Here is a 20,781-nt window from a genome sequence, read left to right as displayed (position 1 = left end):
GGAGGGAGAATTATTGCTTAATGGGTAGAGAGTTTCTGTTTTGGGTGATGGAAAAGTTCTGGAAGTGGATAGTGGTGATATTTGTACCACTGTGACTGCCACTGAATTGCACGCTTAAAAATTGTTAAAACAGTAAAACCCAAACCCTAAAAACCCAACTTTATTCAGAACCTTAATATGTAAAGCAGAAAGAAAGGGTGTCTTTGTGACTGAGGATGGGATGGGCATGAGGGAGTGGCTTAGCTTCATCTCATGAACACTGTGCCAGGAGTAAAGAGTGTCTTGGGGACCCCAGGGAAACCACAGTTCTTCCTTTCCTCATAATAGGGGACAGATGAGAATGATGGGAACATGAGCTTAGGGGAATAAGTCTATAAAATGGGCGCAATGTGCTGACCCTGGGGCCATATGCTTTCTTTCTTTATCAGGAAGCAATTTACCTGCAGCCCTGCCTGGACAGGACATGTAACATTCTTCAGCAAGCTACCTGTTACCTGCAGGAGAAATGTAGACCCAAAATAATGTTGATAAGAGGAACCCAAGTTATCCTGAAGGGGAGAGACTTTCTTTTATGACCCTTTTTTTAGACTAGATCCTGAAATTCAGGGAGATGAGGATAGTTCCTCCTAACCTAAGAATTTGTGGTTAAAAATACATTTAGAACTGATCAGCACGGGCCAAAGTGACCTAGAGTAGTCATGGCAGTATGGACTTGAAAGTCAGATGTCATCCTACTGTCAGGCAAAAATCAAGAGGTGGACCTAGGCAAGACTCTCTGGAAAATTCTCTGGGTTCCCCAATAAAACTGGAGTGCAGGAGAGGTACACTGTCCTTCTTTCTGAGAGGACCCACCCTCTCCCTTGAGAGTGTCCCCTTTCTCTTTAATAAACTCATGCCTGGTACTCTGAGTGACATGTCTGAAATTTTTCCGTCTTGATCATAAGAATTGGGGGTTGAGGGATACTTTGCACTGCCTTAGTTTCCAGGAAGGCCCCAGTGCCGTAACATTTGGTGTTCCTGTCCATTATCATCGGTTATTGGTTATCTTTAGTTACTTCAATTCTTTTCTGGTTGTTTTGTTCAGCCTTTTTTGAATCTCTATTCTCCACCCGTTTTTGGTGACTAGAGGAAAAATCTTGAGATAATTGATGTCTTTTGGCTAGGGTACACTCTAGTAAAGTTTTCTTGATTGGAGCTCAGAAGTGGCAGCCCTTAGGGACTGACAGAACATCTTGGGACCTCACTCGAGGGTCCTGATTCATGCCTAAGTAAAGGAGTACTCTCTATCTCTTTGGGTCAGGATACCATATTTAATGCCCTTTGCCTCTCATGCTCAAAATGCCAGCTTTCCTTACTCCTTAGCTTTCTGCCAGATCTCTCTCTCTGAGGCTTGCATCTGGAATGTAAGTTGCATAAGCAATTGGCCCAAACTGGTTTAAGATCAGAGGAGAAATGCCATTTTAAAATCCAAATTGCTGTAGGACATAAATGATTGTTTTATCAGTTATTGTACTCTGGGATTCTGCCCTCTCAGTAAGTTCCTCCTAAGTGCTAGGGAACAGGAGACAGACAAAGGGGACCTGGAAAGGCTGGCTAGGCCAGGTCCTGGACCTTTTGAGGATGCTCAAGAGATCTACATTCTGTTTTGGGAATAATGCAGGCAGACATTACCCCAAATCACAGACTCAGCTTCAGGAAGCTGACAGGACAGGTCCGGGAATGTCAGGGGACATTCTACTTCCTGCAGGGTTTCCTCTTTTCTCCAGTGGCCACAGGGAAGTAAAAATGGAAAGATCCCATATGTACAAGCCTTCTTTACATTGAGAACTTTTTCCTAACGACCTCATGGGCTCCCACATTCTTTAAGTATCTGGACTGGCTAATCTGATTCAAAAGCGCACGGTGGTCTGATACAGACGTTCCATGTTCTTCACTAGAGTAATTACAGCTGTGTCTTTTTTTTTTTTTTTTTCAGGACCTTTTTTTTCCTTTCTTCTTTTGAGCTCATGGTTTTCCTAGTGAATTCACCTTTGGTCTTGTGCACCTAAATTAATACATTTTGTTTTGATAATTCTTGTTTTGTCTAACTGGAGTTTTTTTTGTCCTGTTTGTTTTGTCCTGCTTTCTTTTTTCAGAGGTCAGTTATTCAAGGAAAAGCTCTAAAATCTTTGGTTCCTGTCAATTTTTATGTATATTTTTGCACACCTGTGTATTGTACATTGTGTGTGTATCTGTGTTTTTTCCTGTGTATTGGGAAGACAAAAATACAGGGTCAAAGCTACCCAGTTGTTGGTTCCAGCTTTGTGAGCTAGCCCGGGGTGTTGGTGAGGACATGGGCCTTCCTTCTATTACCAATTTGATGGGGGTTCAGTTTGTACCATCCCGTAAGCAGTTCAGTGCGTCAACAGAGTTACCATCATGCTTGCATATCCCCTTTGACCTGGGGAGCCACCTCTGGGGATTTCTCAAACATGTCCATTCCCACATGTGTGGAATAACTTAATATTATTTAAGATAACTAAACATTGGAAATAGCCAAATGCCTCTCAGTAAGGAACTGATTACTTTTTTACATTTATTTTTTAACTTTTCTGTATTTTTATTGGTGCATTATAGTTGTACATTTGTTGTTACATATTCATACATGTACATAATATAGCAGTATAATTTGGCCAATATCATTCCCCTGTAGTTCCCCTTTTCTCTACTCTGTTGATATCCTTTTGATTTCCATGAGGCCCCCTCACCTTCCTTTTCCTGTTTCTTTTCTAGCTTCCACATATGAGAGAAAACATGTGACTCTTGACCTTCTGAGTTTGGCTTATTTTACTTAACATGATGGTCTCAAGTTCCACCCATTTTATTGCAGATGACATAATTTCATTTTTATTTATGGGTGAATAAAATTCCATTGTGTATGTATACCACATTTTCTTTATCCATTGCTGGATACCTAGGCTGGTTCCATAATTTGACTGTTATGAATTATGCTGCTATCAAAATGGGTATGCATATATCACTATACTATGATGATTTTAATTCTTTAGGATAAATACAGAGGAGTGGTATAGCTGGGTCATATGGTGGTTCCATGCCCAATCTTTTGAGGATTTCCATAGTGGTTATAATTTATAATCCCACCAACAGCGTAAAAGTGAGGAACTGATTAAATTATTTCACATCCATGTCTTGGACTGCTACTTCCTTTAAAAAGGAATGAAGCTGCCTTTTTTCTGATAGAAAGTCATCCCCAAAATATCTTAGGTAATGAAAGTGAGGTGCAGAATGGAATGTACATTAAATGTCTTTTGTTTTAAAAATGGGAAAATAGGACTCCATCTTTGCACTGACTTGCCCTCGGTATCCATGGACTCTCCATTTATGGATTCAACCAAGAATGGATTGAAAACATTCAGAAATAAAAATTTCATTTTTACTGAACATGTACAGACTTTCTGCCCTTCTTACTGGTTCCTAAATAATGCAGTCTAGCAGTCATTTACATAGCATTTACATTATATTAGGTATTATAAGTAGTCTAGAGATAATTTAAAATATATAGGAGGATGTGGACAGGTTGTATGCAAATACTGTGCCATTTTATTTAAGTGATTTGAGCATCTTTGATTTGGTATCTGCAGTGGCAGTGGTGTTGGGGAGGTACTGGAACCAAACCCCACAGGTATTGACAACTGTATTTGTGTAAGAAATTGTACAAAGGTTTATTAAAATAATATAATGGCCAAGCAGGAACTGGATAGTGAGATGGAATTAGATAGTGGAGATAGTAGCCCAACATTGTGAAATACTTAATGTCACTGAATTATATACTTTAAAATGGTTAAGATTGAATTTTATGTTATGTGTGTTTCCTCATATTTTTTTTAAAAAGTGAAAAAGATCCTACAGACCAACACATAATAAAGGTGGGGAGGGAAGAATAGAAGTTCATTAAATTAGACAAAGGGGAATGAAGGAAAGGGAGGGGGGATGGGATAGGAATAGGAAAGACAGAATGAATCAGACTTAACTTTCCTATGTTTAAATATGAATACATGACCAGTGAAACTCCACATTATTTTCAGTTGCAAGAATGGGATCCTGGGGCTGGGGTTGTGGCTTAGTGGTAGAGAGCTTACCTGGCGTGTGTGAGACACTGGTTTCAATTCTAAACACCACATTAAAAAATAAATAAATAAAATAAAGATATGGTGTCCATCTACAACTAATAAAATATTAAAAAAAGAATGGGATCCTAATTAGAATAAATTATACTCCATGTATGTATAATATATCAAAATATACTTTACTATCATGTATATCTAAAAAGAAAAAATTTAAAACACACCTACAAACTGCCCCCCCCCCCCCCCCAAAAAAAAAAGAGAGAAATCAAAGAAACAGTGGGTTTGTGAACCTGGAGTTAGGCAGTCTGGGTTCAAATTCTGGTTTTCTAGCTTATGGATAAATTCTGGTTTTCTAGCTTATGGATAAGTTAGCTTGTTTTTCAAAGAATTGGTATACTCGTTTGTCATTTGTGGATCATAAAAGAATCTGTGTTCTGAAGATGAAATGAGAGATAAAGCCTGTTCCCAGGGTTTACCATCAGGATCAGGAGGGAGAAATGGACAAGAAGCAGGCTTGAATGCGTGGGTGCCAGTGGGGTTCAGAACAAGAGCTGAGTTCCTGGGGAACTTCCCTGGAGTTGGAAGATGGTTGAGTGCAATGGTCATGATGGCCACTGTGGCCAGGCTCCCTCTCCTCTGGCTAATTGGACATTTGCATCTAAATGAGACTCTTGAAGACCAAAAACATTCACGACTCAAAGCAGGGAATGATTGGAATTTTAGAAAAAAATTCAGAACTCTTATGTTGGGATAACTGGTCTTTTCCTAGTGAGGGTTAAGCTCCAGCATCCTCACTTGGTCCAGAGATGTACTTTGAGTAGGAAAAGGTTGGATGCTTTCTGCCTTTAATTGAGAGAGGTAACCTGGGAGGAAGAGCAGGTTGGGGGAAATGATGAGGTCATTTCTGCACACTTTTCAGAAATGCTGTGTACCCATTAGCAGGTACTCCTTTTTTTTTTTTTTTTTTTTTTGCGGTATTGGGGATCGAACTCAGGGCCTTGTGCTTGTGAGGCAAGCACGCTACCAGCTGAGCTATCTCCCCAGCCCAGCAGGTACTCCTTATACCCACCTTGGAGTTATTTGTGATACCCCAAGGGGGAGGTGTCCAGGTGGCAGTGACATCACATCAAAAACTCAGCAGAGAGGCCTGGGCTGGAAGTGAAAATGGGGAGTTGTTCTAGGGTGGGTGAATGCAGTCTTGGGAGGGGGCATGTGGGTGGTCAGGAGAGTTGTGAGGGTATTCCTTTTTACCCCCTCTCTCTATGTAAGTCCTGTCACTTGTATGAAAGATCCATTGCTAAGGCAAGGCCTTGGTTGGACACTACACTGGGTCATTGAGCACTGGGCTGGCTCCTGCCACTTCAACAGCTTAACTAAGCTAATGAGCAGGAATCTTTCCCTGCCGCAGACCTTGCGGGGAGCCAGACAACTCTGGGTTCCTTAGCAGGAGGTGGAGCAGAGCACTCAGGTTTTGACACAACTGCCCTCATAACCGTGCTGGAGTATTTGGGTGTTTCTGCCACCCAGGAACCCCACTGTGGGCAAACCTGGGTGCAGATCCTACTTAGCCACTTGGTAGTTGGGTGAACTTGGGCAAGGTGCTTCCTTTCTCTGGGCCTCCATTTTCCCATGTGTTTGGTGGAGTAATAATAGACCCCTCTTCATGCAGTGTTGTGAGGGTCATCAAGATGGGGTGTCTAACACCTTGAGCACAGGGGCTGTCACTGTTTGGTGCTCAGCAAGTTTATAATCATCATCTCTGCAGAGTGTGACACAGTCACATGGGCCCTGGCTTGCCTACTTTTCCCTTCCCTGCCTGTTCTATGTACCTGACTGGCCCCACCTCCAAACCCTTGTTACATTGAAGGTCCCTACTTTCTCCTGGGTACCCCTCCTTGGATTGAACCCTCTTCCTCTATTGAGCTCTATCCCTACTGATTTCTGAACCCCACCAATACCTGTTCATTCAAGCTTATTTCTTGCCCATTCATTTTTTTCTCTCATGAGCCTGATGGTATGCCTGGGGAATAGTGTAATCATGTTTATCCACCTCCCTCATTAGACTTAGGTGTCCTTGAGACTGGGTCAATGCAGAGGATCCAGGCAGGCCTGATGGTTGCCTTCCTGGAGCTCACAGTATGGAGGGGAAGACAGGCATGCAATCTAGGTCATTTCCATTGAGAGTCTGTAACAGGGTGCCATGGTGGCAGAGAGCACCAGGCTCCTGATCCAGAATGGACCCAGCACCTGACATCTTGAGCAAGGATGTTTTAGAGAGACTGAGGGTGAATAGGATACAGGTGAACAAAGTCTGGAGTGTGCTGGCTGTGTGGATGAGGAGAAGTAGGAGCTAAGGCCCTGACGTGAGTGTGAGAGTGGCTTACAGGAGGAATCGATACACCGTGCAGATTGGTTGTGGCAGGTGAGGAGAGGAAGCAGGAGGGGTTGGATTTGAGGCTGGATGGGGCCACTGGGATACAAGGGCTCTGAGAACATGTCAGAGAGTTGAATTTGATCATAGAAGCCATTAAAAAGGGAATGGCGTGATCCACTTCACACTTATTTTGCACTTTCTCTCTCTCTCTTTTTTAATTCTGGTAGAACATAACATACAACTTCCCATCTTAAAATGTACAATTCATGCGCCATGACCCATCACCACCACTCACCTATCTCCAGAACTTTTTCAATATCCAACAGGAATGCTATCCTCATTGGCAGCATCCAGCCTGCACCCCCAGTTAGCTGTCTACTTTCTGACATTATGGATTTGCCTTCTGAGCATTTCATACTAAATGGAATCATAAATATATGATCTTTTGTGTCTGGTTTCCTTCCCTTTGCTTGCAATTTTTAAGGTTTATTCATGTTGCAGCATGTATCAGTACTTTGCTCCTTTTTGTTTTTTAAGGTTCATTCAAGCATCTTTTTTTTGTTTTATACACTTTTTAATTTTTTATTTGTTCTTTTTAGGTATACATGACAGTAGAGTACACTTTGACACATTATACATACATGGAGTGTAACTTATTCTAATTAGATTGCATTCTTGTGATCATACATGATGTGGAGTTTCAGTGTTCCTGTATTAATATATGAACATAGGAAAGTTATGTCTGATTCATTCTACTGTCTTTCCTATTCCCATCCCCTTCCCTTCCCTTAATTCCCCTCTTTGCCCCTTTTTAAGGCTGAATAATATTCCATTGTGTGGCTATACCATGTTTTGTTTATTCATTCTCCTATTGGTGGACATTTGGGTTGTTTCCACCTTTTGAATACCATGAATAGCATTACCATGAACATTTGTGTACACATTTTTGTTTGAACACCTGTTTCAGTTCTTTTGGAGTGGAGTTGCTGGCTTGCATGGTAACTGTGTTTAAGTGTTTGAGGAGCTGCCAAATTGTTTTCCAGAGAGGTGGCACCATTTTACATTACTATAAACACGTGCAAGTGTTCCAGTTTCTCCATATCCTTGTCAACACTTGTTATTTTCTGTTTTTGTTTTCAATTATGGTCATCCAGTGGGTGTGATAAGCTTTTCATTTTAGAATGGTCACTATGTCTCCTTCCTTGGAGAATGAATTGAGGTGGATGCAAGGGATGGAGATGTGTTGGAATGCAGATTCCATTATCCAAGTGAGTGATGAGTGGCAACAGAGGGATAGCAACTGCAGCAGACGAGGAGGTAGTGAGGACTGAGTGATGTCCTGGAGGTCTTGGATGGTGGAAGTGGGGGCACAAGCCTGACCTCTTAGGTCATGTTCCTAGTGGTTAGCACTGTGGGTGGGTGTTTTATAAATATTAATTGAATGAATCCTAGATACTCAAGGGGAAGGGTTCTTTGTGCCCTTACTGAAGGTCCCTTCCACGATTGGTCCCCTAATAGTGTTTTGTAGAGGTGGGATAAAGAGGGGCCTTAGGCAGCCTGTCTTATGGGGGAGGCTGCAGGGTCACCTTGGTCAGTGTATGTTAAAGTGGGGGATGGGCATCGAAGCAGCTATAAGGATCACCTCCATCTTCTTTTTTCTTTTGTGTGCTGGGACAGAACCTAGGGTCTCATGCATTCTAGGCATACCCTCTACCAGTGAGCTCCATCCCCCAACCCTTTTAATTTAATTTAGTTTATTTATTTTTGTAGTATTTGGGATTGAACCCAGGGCCTTACACATGCTAGGCAAATGCTCTACCACCTAGGCATGTACCTAACCCCCTTTTATTTAATTTTGAGACAGTATCTTACTAAGTTGCTGAGACTGGCCTTGAACTTGTGATCCTCCTGCCTCAGCCTCCTGAGTCACTGGGATTACAGGCCTGCCCCATTCTCTATTTATTTCAAGATCTCTAGCCTGGGGAGACCATGTGGGAGGGGCTGACAACTTGAGGGATGACTTTTTGGGTGGGGCTCTGATGGCCTTAACTGGGGAGGGTCAGTCAAGGGCTGAACTGCCAGCTCTGAGGGAGCAGTGACCTTTTCTGAGCCTCCCAGCCATGGCATAAAAGCACTTTCTGTGTGGGTTGGTCTGGACACCACGAGCAGCCCCCTCAAGGGGATGCCCAGGGAACACTCAGGGTTTTCCTCTGTTCTTGACACTTTCGTCAGGGTTCTGGAAAGAACCACAAAGACCTGGCTCAGCCCCTTGTGTGGTTCTTATTGCCGTTCCTCCCACGGGCCTCTGCTCCCGTGTGCTGCCTGCCTGCTGGGCCTTCTTCAGCTCGGCAGCCTTTCAATTGATGCATTTTGGCCCTCATGGGGAGTGAAGTGTCTTCCATCTACAAGCTTCCAAGATTTGTCTTTTCCTCCTTTTCCCATTCTGCCAGATTCTCTCTTTCTCCTCTCTCCCTTTCTGCCCTCTGCTCTGGTTTTCTTTATCCCCCCTCCCCTCTGTTCTGTAAATCTGCAAAACAAAATATTTTTAAAGATCTCATTTGTATATCCCATCTGCAGCTCAGAGCAGAACGAAAATGTTGCTTTCCTTTGGAGCTGGCTTTTGAGCTTTGGGCATTAGTCAGCCCTGATCCTGGCAGCTGCACGGCAATTGGCATAGAACCCCAGTGTGGCTGCTGTGTGGCCTGGGGCCTCACCAACTTGGCCTCTGAGGCTCTGACCCAGATCAGTGGTTGGGTGGCCCTTTTTCCCTGCTTTCAGCTCACCCTCTTGTCCAGAGAGATGTGGAAAAGACCGACAGGGGGCTAGGAGACTTCAGCCAACTTTTGGGCAACAGTAAGAATTGGAAAGGCCACTATGGTCATTGTCTGGCCTAGGTGGACTGTGGGCTCCTGTTGGACTCGATCTCTGCTACTCTCCTCTCTCCAGAGAGAGTGGACATGTCCTTTGCTTGGCCAGTCAGGAATTGATGGTTCAGTCCTGTTACAGATGTGGAGGGGGAGGTCATGAGAAGCACAGGGCAAGGTCCCCTCAGGCTTCTAGTTTGAACCATTGTAACTGAGAACCACCCTCACTTGGCATGACTGGGATGGAACAGAGAACGCTAAGTGTAATGAATTCCAGGGCTCGCTGCAGGGCTGAGGGAATGCAGAGGAGGGGGCGGCCAGAGGGGTCCGCAACAGTCATCCGTCTTCCCGCCTGCCTACCTGCCTGCCTTCCCTCCTTCCTCCACCCATTTACTGCCTCTGTAAACAGGATGGCTCAGCCACAGGTCTTGGAGTTAAAGAGTTCTTGTCTTTGAATACTAATTCCTCCATGGAATAACTGTGCTTCCTTTAGCCAATCATTCGACCTTTGCTAAGCCTCAACTGACTCATATTTATAGGAGAGGGAACTGTCAGTCCTTGTCATCCTCACAAAACTGCTTGGCAGGGAAGGTGATCATACACGTAGTCTCTGCATGTGGTTGTACCTTGACCCTGTGGATACTGCATCCCTGGATTCAGCCAACCACGGATCAAAAATATTCAGTAAAAAACTGTTCTGATCATGTACAGATTTTTTTCTTCTCATTATTCCTTAAACAATATAGCAACTATATAGCATTTACATTGTATATGTAAATTGTACATTGTAAGTAAACTAGAGATGATTTAAAGTATATGGGAGGATGTATATAGGTTAATATGCAAATACTATGCTTTTTTTAATTTTGAGGATTGAACCCGGGGCCTCACACATGCTCAGCACACACTCTGCCATCGAGCTACACCCCCAGCCCAAATTATTATTTTTTATTTTTATTTTTTTTTGGTGCTGGAGATTGAACTCAGGGCCTTGTGCATGCTAAACAATGCTCTGCCTCTGAGCTATATCCCTGCCCTGGCTTGCCATTTTATATAAGGGACCTGAGTATCTGCAGATTTTGGTAGTAGTAGTAGGAGTAACTCTGGAGCCAAGTCCCCACAGATACCCAGGGATAAGGGACAACATCACAAATATAGTCTATGTATGAACTTACACATTTTGAGGGCCTACAGAGTAGGATACTGCTTTGGATGCTTGGGCTCTATGGAGAAGGGTAAGGCAGTCCCTGCCCTCTGAGTGGTGCAAATACATATATTTCTTTTGAAGGATCTGACCGGAAGGTTCTCATTATGCTTTCTCATGGGACACTGACCCAACCAAGCTCTTTTTCAGCAAATAGTTACCAAAAGTTCATAGGAGCCAGGTGATGGGCAGGGGACTGGACCAGTGTGCTTGTAGCATGTTGGAGGTCAACAAAGGTGAAGCCAGGTGCCCCACTGAGTCTTGAGGCTGTGGGAGGTTCCTTTAGCAGGAAGAAGCTCTGTGTTTTCTCCCTTTGGCTACTTTTGACCCACTATGTGCACCAAGTTTCATGTCCAAGGGCTCAAGTGGCACCTATCTACTTGGATGATTTTTTGACTGGCCTAAGAGTGGCTTCTTCTTGTCACCATTTGGTTTTGCAAACTGTGGCAGGGAGTGGATCTGGGAGGGGAAGGCAGAGGCCCTTTATTCTTGGTGGCTCCAGCTGCCTGCTGAGGTTGACTTTGGGCTCCCTGGGGAGAACAATGCTGTGTCCGTGGACAGACCCGTCCAGTATTATTGATGTTGATGCATCATCTTGTTACTTAAATGGTCAGGGCAGCTGGAAATGATCGAGCGGGAAGCCTGAAACACCAGCCTCTTCCCAGCCTTGACTCCCTGTGGCAGGTGCTGGGGCTGCTCCCTGGGGTCTAGCGCTGTGGTTTAATGTGCCACCCTAGACGAGCAGAAGGCAGCTGTAGCAGGGCCCCTCCTCATACTCAGCCCACTTCCTTTGATGCCTCTGGATTCTCTGAAATTTTCCCCCAATGAGTATGTATTAATATTTACAAGGAAGATTTAAAAATCAGAAATAAAATGATAGTCTCTTACTTGATGGTACCTTTTGAAACAATTCAGGAATGGGTTATTTGTATTTGAAAAGATTTTTTGGTAGGCATGTAGCAAATGAAAAAATAACTTTTTCTTAAAAAACAACAACAAAACAAAACAGTGTCCACCTCAGGTGCTTTCCCAAGCCACATTGCTTTTGGACCTTAGGTTTGTCTGGAAAGTTGCTTCCAAGGTCCTTGAACTACCCTTTCCTTGACAGAGAGGTTAGTGAATGGCCCCAATGCCTCAGCAGACCAGATCAGGGGGAGTCCTACAGAACTCACTCTCTAGGGCCCCTTAGCCAGCTCTGCCACTTACTTGTGGTAGAACCATTTATAAGTCTGAATCTCCGTACTTCAGTTTCTTCATCTATAAAATGGGAGAATAATTCTTACTTTTTATTTTGCATTGGGGATTGAGTCCAGAGACCCTTTACCACTGAGATACATCCCCAGTCCTTTTTATTTATAGTTGTCAATGGACCTTTGTTTTATTTATTTATATGTGGTGCTGAGAATCAAACCCAGTTCCTCATGCATGCTAGGCAAGTGCTTTACCTCTGACCCACTTTTACTTTTTGACACAGGCTCTTGCTAAGTTGTTCAGGTTGACCTCAAACTTAAGATCTTCCTACCTCAGTATCCTGAGTTGTTGGGATTACAGGCACGTGCCACTGAGCCTGAAAAATGGAAGAATAATTCTGTGTGTACTGCACAGGGTTGTTGAGAAGATTAAGTAAAATAAAATATATAGAGTTTAGTGTGGTATTAATTAAGTATTAACTTGATGATGATGATGATGAATATATTAGCTCTACTACCTATTATCCAGAGGGGAAATCTAAGGTGAGAAATGATGTGACTTCAGTAACATCAAACTGGTGGGACATGGTTCAATTTTGTCTCAGATTCTTGAGCGAGGGAGTTAAGATTAGCCAAAGCATCAATAGTAAATAGATCGATAACAGCGGAGACAGTAGTCAATTTAGCCCTCTATCTCTTATAATCTGTAAATTTCCCGTTTTTGTTTTTCACTTTCCAGTTCATTCAGTGCTAGGCACTGTGCTGGGTCAGCCACTGGTCAGCCTCTGCTCTCACTGGGTTGGAGGTCAGCCTGGCTGGCCGTTGGGTTTCTGCTCATCAATTGGAGATCTTGCTTAGCCAGTGATGCTACAGCCTGCCAAGCCCGTTTTCTGAACCCGCCAGCCATGTAGTACCACAACACCATGTCCAGCTTCCAGTGTGCCCCTGGGGGCTCCCTCAGTTATCTTGTCCTTCCTTTCCTAAAGTTCCCAAGAAGGAGGCCAACACTGAGAGCAGACAGAGTTTTCATATCACTAGATTTGACTCATTTTGTATGTTGGATTAGAGTGTCAATGAGGTAAGATGGCAGGCCTGGTCCCTTGGACCCAGTCAGCTGTGCTTGGTTGCTTGGCCACAGGTGGAACCCCTTGCCTTCAACATTCATCTTTGAATATATACCATGGTCCCAGGCAAGAAAGGGTAAGAATGAGGATGGGCCACGTGCCCTATCTCAGTACTGGAAAATAGTTCCAAGTGTTTGTTTTTTTTCTTTTTGCAGTGCTGAAGACTAAACCCAGGGCCTAGCTTACACTAGGCAAGCACTCTACTCCTGATCTACACCTCAACCCCTAGTGTTTTTCTTTTATAGATAGGGAATAGCATGATTAATTGACTGGACCAGACACGTTTACCTTGAAATGCTTTGGTCTGGCCTACTGAGGATATTACTTAGTTTGAACCAATAACAAAATCCCATAATCTGGCCTGTCACTGAGTACTAACTTCTTCAGAGAGTTAAGGGTTGGGAGAAATCATCTAAGAGTGGAGTGGAGTGATAGCTTAGCTAGGAGGGCCAGTTGGCCCTGTGACAGAGTGACTCCTAGTGCTTATAGACTGATGTGTGATATCTAAAAGCAGGGATGGTTTAACATACCCCTGTGCTGGTTCTTTTGCAGGGTGGCTCCTTCTCTCCTTGGGTTTAACCAGAAATTCAGTCAAAACAAGGAACACCTTAGTATGCACTATATCCTCCTAGTGGCACCATTTTTTGGTTCAATTCAGTAGTCAGTTTCTTATTGTGACTGTGTAAATATTGTTTATTGTTGAGTCATGGAGCATACTATAATTATGTTTACTTTGCACTTTTTTGGAGTTAATTATTAACTCATGTTTCCAATATAACATTTTTTATGTACCTTTCTTTTTCTTTTTTTTATTATTTGCATGTATTCTTCCATAATTCCTTTAATAGTTTTCCCTGCCCCCCAAAGCTGGCACTTGCTGGCCACAGTGGCACATGTCTGTAACCCCAGCAACTTGGGAGGCTGAGGCAGGAGGATCAAAAGTTCGAGGCCAGCCTTGGCAAGTTAGCAAGATTCTCCCTCAAAAAAAGAGGAGGTTCTGGGAATATAACTCAGTGGTAGAGGGCCTCTGGATTCAATACCTAGTACTTAAACCAATACCAAACAAAAAAGAAACAAAAAACAAAGCTTGCACCTGTTAGATATCCTGTCCATTCCATTATTTTCACCAGGAGACCTCACTACTAGAACTTTAATGAGTGTCTCTAATGAGTGATTACTTTTAAATAGTTGCCTCTCATGAAAGGGTGCAAGAGGGTAAAGTGTTTGAATTCTTGACTATTTCAGAATATCTTTATTTGCTCTCACAGGTTGATAGTTTGGGTATAGAATTTTAAGTTTAAATAATCTTGAAGGTTATTACATTATTGAATATTAGATGCTAGAGTTGCTGTTGGAAAGTCTGGTGATGTATAATTTCCATTCCTATGTATATGGTGTGTATTTATACTTGTTCTTTGGAGTTACTGAAGAGTTTTCATTTATCCACATGTTCTGAAATTCCATGACAATGTTTCAGGTGGATCTTATGTCATTTATTGTGCTGAGTACTTCATGATTTGGGAGACTTCAGTTTTGGAAAATGTTCTTGTACCGTTTCTCTGATAATTTTCTTCTGTTATAGTGAAACAATCACCATTTTATGCCAAAATTCTGTGGGTTAGGAATTCAGCAAGGGCGCACTGAAGATGGATGCTTTCACATTGTCTCTGCTTTCATAGTGTCTGGGACATCATCTTGTGTGGCTCAGATGGTTAGAGATGGCGAGGATGCTCAGCTGGGCCATGTGTCAGTGGTCCTGGCTCTGGCTCAATTCCCAGGTTCTCTTTGTGGCATCTGTTGGGCCTGAAATGGCCAAGATGCTTTTCTCATGTGCAGGAACTGGGATGCCTGGAACATCTGGGAGTTGGCTGAGCATCTCTTTCCATGCAGCTTCTCCATGTGACATGGTAATCTCAAATTTTTTACATGCTGGCTTGTTTTCCCTAGAGCAAATGTTCCTAGAGATCAAGTGGAAGTTGCAAAAGTTCTTATGACTCAGCCGTGGAAGTTAAGTAATGTTATTTCCATCCCCTTCTGTTGATCAAAACTGAGTCACAGGGCTAGCCCAGATTCAGGGGAAGGGGGCCACACAGGACAACAATATAAAGAAACATGTTTCTTCAGGAGGCCAACTTTGTACACTAGCTATTACAACTTCCCTCCCTTTTCTCTATTATCTTTTTCTGGAACTTTCATTGGTCAGATATTGGATCCTATGATATTTTTTATTTTCCATATTTCTTTTATTTATTTTGTGCAATACTGGAGGTTGAATCCAGTGCTCTGCCACTGAGCTACATCCTCAGCCCCAAACTTCCTTCTTTATTGGTAGATTTCCTTAACTTAATCTTCCAGCCATATTTCCAATTCCTAACATTTCTTTCTTGTATCCTGACCATTTCATTTTTATAATATTCTCTCCTTGTGTCATGGATGTAAAATCTTGCTTAATCTCTCTGATGATATTAGTTTATGCTGTGTTTTGAAGTTTCCATGGATTCCTTGCATTGGCTGTTTCCTTCAGGATCCTCTTGTTTATTTTGGTGTCTCTTCCTCATGTTGGAGCCTTTGTTGTCAAATGTCTGCACCTTGGTTTTCTCTTTGTACCCAAGAATGAGACTCTAGGAAGTGGATTGGGAACTCTGTGTGGGTGGGCTGGCTTGCTGCCTGTGGGCTTCCAAGCAGGGCAATGGGGTGATGGAGTAGGGGTCAGTAGTTGGTAGAAGCTTTCCCTTTCCATTGGAGGAATCTAGATTGTTTGATTTATTATGGTGGCAGGGGCTGGGGAGCATCATTTGCCTGGTAGTGAAGTAATATGTGGGTCCAAAGGCTCAGCATCTCAAGGTCTTTTAGTCCCCCTCCACCAAGCCTTTGATCCTGCATCTCAGGTGGGGGACTTTGAGCCTTCCAGGGGTTCTCCAGGGTGAAGCATCCTCTTTTCAGCTGCATTCTCCTGTGTGGACACAGGCTGTAGCTGCACCCCTCTGCCAGGGCAGTTACCATGCTCTATCTATTGCCCTTTTTCCAAATACCTATAACCTCCTGTAGGCTGTTTTTATCTTCCATTACATTTGTCCATTCATACTTTCCCCCTCTATAATTATTTTAAGAAACTTCAGAAGTGAAATATATTCATGTGGTCAGTCTGACATGTTCATTGTGGGAAATCTCAACAACCTTAAGAATAGCTCTCTTTCCTTCTTTTTTTCTTTTTCTTTTCTTTTCTCTTATGGTTCTAGGGATCAACCGAGGCCTTGTACATGCTAGGCGAGCACTGTACCACTGAGCAGGATTCCCCAACCCTACTGTCTCTGTTTCCTAAAAGAAGTGAAAGAACATACTTACCACTACTTACAATTAATGTTTTATTGTGATACATGTCATAACGCCCAAACTGAGTGAATCATAAAATGAGCACTCACGCGCCCTCCACATCCAGGTTAAGAAAGGTCACGGGCTGGGAAAGTGCCAAATATGCTGTACCTTTGTGACTCTGTGCTTTTGTGTTGGATTCTGACGCTGTCTGTGACCTTGGGAGCTGGCTGCCTTTGCCGTGACCATGATGTAGCTCCCTCAACCGAGGCCAGGTAGCGCCAAGCAGAATTGCTGAGCACGTGAGCAAAGCTGCTCAGTTGGCAGTTTCCAAATGATGCAGTGCGCTGTGAAGGCTGGAGGGCACAGACATGGCAGCTTAGGGATTTCTTTAGTACTTAGTAGTGAAGCCTCTTGTATAAGGGGACTTGCCCACCAGCCCTCCTCAGCACTGGCCCCTCGGTCCTGTTTCTTCTGGCTTTCATAGACCTACGCGTTCTTCCAGGAGCCTCCTCTTCTCTCATGGCCTCCACTTTCACCTCTGTGCTCATTACTCCTGTTTCTCTGGCTAGGGCCCATCCTTTTCTGATCCCACGTGGGCTCCTAGGGGGCCTGACTCACCCGGTGTCTGAAATGAGTGCTCTATCACCTGCCATTTGCAAACACAGTGCTCCCATCTCTGTCTGTATCATAGTTGGAGCATCTATCATTCAGTTTTCTGAAAACCAAGTCTTCTGGCATATTTAGCTCTCCTTCTCCTTTGCCTTCAGTGGCCAGGCCCTCTTAATTTTGGCCCTTAAAGTGTCTCAGGAGTCTGACCCTTTCATTTTATGTCTATGGCCATAGGCACAGGGGAGCCACTTCCCTTTTGTTCCCCCCTCTTGCTCCCATCTCCTAGTCGCTCCTGTCTCCTCTCTGCTGCCCCAGAGTCCACCAAAGCCCAGCAGATCAGGCAGGCCCTGCCTCAGGGGCCTGCAGGATGGCATTCAGATTACTCAGTGCCTGTCTCCCCAGTTCAGCGGTCCTCAGTGCCCCCTTCGCTGTTGCTGTCATGTTTGTGTATCACCTGTATCAGTGATTTAATATCTCCCTTTAACTGGCTCCATTTCACTTGAATGAACTGGTTCTAGAAAGCAGCTTTATGTCTCTAGCATAAAAGGAAAGTCAGGGTGGGCTACCAGAAATAGGTCACTGTAAAAGATCAGTAAATGGCTATTATAATGCAGACCACCCGAAACTGCTTTGGGTGCCAGTAGAGATTCACGTGTCCCACTCTGGGAAGTGATGCCATGTGGAATCCCCTCTCAAGCTGATACCTTTTCTTTCTCAGGGGCAGTGTAGCATGATGGTTAAGGTCATGCACTCTGGAGTCAGACTGCCTGGGTGCAAGTCTGCTCTGCTACTTTCCAGCAACATGTCCTTGTGCAAGTTACTTAACCTCTTGCTTAAGCAACTGATGAGCTTCAGTTTTTCCCCATGTATAAAATGGAATTAATAATATTTCTTTTAAAGGATCATGGTGAATAGTAAGTGAGATGTATATGTGGTTCTCTTTGAACAGTACCTAGGACATGAGAAGTTTTTGCAGACTCTTTGAGCCAGGGGGCCTCTCAAGAGCCTGCCACATGCCAGGCATGTGCTTCCTCTGTGTCAGTGTTGCTCCCTGTCTGTAGTGCCATTTCTTTCCCCCTGCACGCCTCAGATCTGTGCCTCTCTCTTTCCTATTTCTCTCCCAGTAAGTGCCTTTCCTTCTGGTCCCAGGACAGCTGTCATCTCCTCTGGGTACCTTAGCTGATCCCCCAAGGAGGCCTGGGCCTCTCTTCCCATGACACTTTATTCTATGTCTTTTAACACAGTAATGTCTGCCCAGCAGGCCCTTCATGTGGGTATGCAATGCCTTCAGGATGGTTTGTGCATTTCACTGCTCCTGCTTGGATCAAATATTCTCAGATGCTTGTACATAATACAGACGTCACTGCCCATGATGAGACACCGCCCACTTTGGGCCTCCAAGAACTTGAGCTTAGAGGACACAAGAGGGTTGCTGACCCATGTCCTCTTTTCACATCCTGCAGTGGCATGCAGGTTGTACAGAACTGGCTTTCTAATGCTGATGGGAAAGAGCAATGGAATTGGAGTCAGAGATCTGGAGGGTGAGGTCTGCTTCTTACATTTTCTGACTGTGACCTTGGGCCCACCCTGAAACTCTGGAGCCACCATCTGCTCATGTGTGAACCCTAAAGCATTAGTCAGCTGTAGAAATTGCTTGTTCAGCAAAGGCTTTTTTTCCTAGGGAGTGATGGCTTGCCCACATGGGTAGGTTGGTCCACTGCCCAAGACATAATGCAGAACAAAGCTTAGCCGTCCCTTTCCAGGGGCCTTTGAAGGCCATGGCTGGTTCTCTGAGGCTGGCTGGGCCTGTTGTATCTGCTTTTCTTGGCTATTGCCCTTTCTCCTACCTCTGGCCCAGTTAAGGGCTTCAGTGTCCTCCAGGGAAGGGCAGGTCATCTGTACCCAAGGCACTCAAAGCCAGAGTGTTCTTTGAGGCTGCAGCGGCAGAACCTCGCCCAGGCCTCCCCTAGGTCCCCACATGCACTGCATCTTGCTTCTCAGGGTGAGGCCTGCACTAGAGTACCCTTGATCCACCTGGCATACCTCCTGGCTCCCCAGCCCAGGCCTCTGCCATCTGTCTACCCCTTATGGAGATCCATAGACCCCTGTATCTTCCTCTCTCCTCTTTCCTCACACAAGGGCCCCAACACTCAGTAAGTGCTCTATAAATGTGCATAAAGGAGTCAGGCTTCCTGACAAGTTCTTCTGGAGTATGGTCTCTCACTTCTAGCACAGTTGGCCTGAGCTGACTTGGAAACTGGGCCTCCTTGGAAAGGAGGAGGGAGGCACAATTTTGGGCAACTCCTGTGACTCTCCAGGCCTGTCTATGTAATTAGGCTATTGGACAGCATCTAATGGTTTCTCCCAGAGGCTGCTGGTCTCTGTGCCCATAAACTCTGGGATGGAATCCGGGGTGGGGGTTGTCATTTTGGGAAGTTTTGAATCACCAAAGATCTAGCATTGTGCTTTGAATTTTTGGGGAGCTTTTAGAGTCCACACTGGGGTGGGAGGAGACACCCAGGTCAATCCTGCCAGGTACCGACAGGTGAGCAACACCTGCTTTTTCTCAAGAAGGTCATCAAAGGGGGCATTGGGACCTACCCCATCCACCTGCCAGAGCCATCACTCCTGTGTCCTGTCTCCCCAGTGCCCCCTCCACTACCATTACCACAAAGTAGGAACATGCACAACATTCAGGGCCCTGGGGGCACCAAAAGGCAGCCAGAGAGGAAATTAAGCAGCAGGAATGACAGAGATGGAGCCCATTCAGCCATTTCTTGTTCCTTTTTCCAAAATTGAGATATAATTCATATACATAAAATTCATCCATTTAAAGTGTACATAATTCAGTAGGTTTCAAGTTATTCACAGAGTTGTGCAACCATCACCACAGTCTGGTTCCAGAACATTTTTATCACCTCAGGGAAACTCTGTATCTACTAGGAGTTGCTTCCCAGGCCCTCCTCCCTCAAGCCCCTGGCAACCACAGATCTATTTTGTTTCTGGATTTGCCCAATCCAGACTTTTCATAGAAATGAAACCATACAGTATGTGACCCTTTGTGACTGGCTTCTTTCACTTACCATACGTTTTCAAGATTCATCCATAGTATAGCATATGTCAGCACTTCATTCCTTTTCTTTTTTGTACCGGGGATTGAACCCAAGGGTGCTTAACCACTGAGCCACATCCCCCAGCCCTTTTTATTTTTTATTTAGAGACAGGGACTCACTAAGTTGCTTATGGCCTCACTAAGTGTCTGAGGCTGGCCTTGAACTTGCTTATCTTTCTGCTTTAGCCTCTTGAGCTGTTGGGATTATAGGCATGTGCCACTGCATCTGGTTCACTTCATTCCTTTTAATGGCTGAATAATATTTCATTGTGGGGATCATCTGTAGTTTGTTTATTCCTTCATTGGTATATGAACATTCTGGTTGTTTCCACTCTTTGGCTTCTGTGCATTCTATTTCTCCTTTTTGTTTGGTTTTCCTGAGAAGATCTTCCCAGTGTCTGGTTGTCTGTATTCCTCTAGTTTGGCTATTTGGGAGGCCAGGGAAAGAGTAGCTGCGTGTGGAGGGGTGATTGGGAGCTGTAGTGGTGGGAGATGCAGAAAAGGGGAGTTTTGAGATTTGCAGGAACTCCCTGTCACCAGGAGACTTCACACCTGGACCCAGAGTCATCTACTGTTAGGTGGGGATTTTTCCTGCTGTTGATTATTAACCAATAATTGTGATCCTGTGAGTAGATCCCTAGGGCTAAAACTGGAGCTTATTAAGATGCCAGAAATGTTTTGTGAGACATTTAAACAGCCCTGAACCCTTGATTCTCTGTCTTCGCTTGGAGACCAGATCCCCATTTTATGAGTCACATAGTCATCATTGTCATCGTCATCATCAGTGTCTATATTTGTATATAGGACTTCATTTTTTTTCTTGTGGGTCATTTTACACATGAAACCACTGAGGACTTTGTAG

General features: G+C 44.2%; 1 protein-coding gene across 6 annotated transcripts in view; it reads left to right on the top strand.

Moving 5' to 3' along the window:
• Rap1gap2 (RAP1 GTPase activating protein 2) overlaps window positions 1-20,781 on the top strand; it is a 236,800-nt gene that overhangs the window by 101,106 nt on the left and 114,913 nt on the right. The window lies entirely within an intron of this gene.

This window comes from Sciurus carolinensis, chromosome 3, assembly GCF_902686445.1.
Source record: "Sciurus carolinensis chromosome 3, mSciCar1.2, whole genome shotgun sequence".
In the NCBI taxonomy this organism is placed as follows: domain Eukaryota; kingdom Metazoa; phylum Chordata; class Mammalia; order Rodentia; family Sciuridae; genus Sciurus; species Sciurus carolinensis.
The sequence above is the reverse complement of the archived record's forward strand: the minus strand, read 5'-3'. Positions and strand labels throughout refer to the sequence as shown.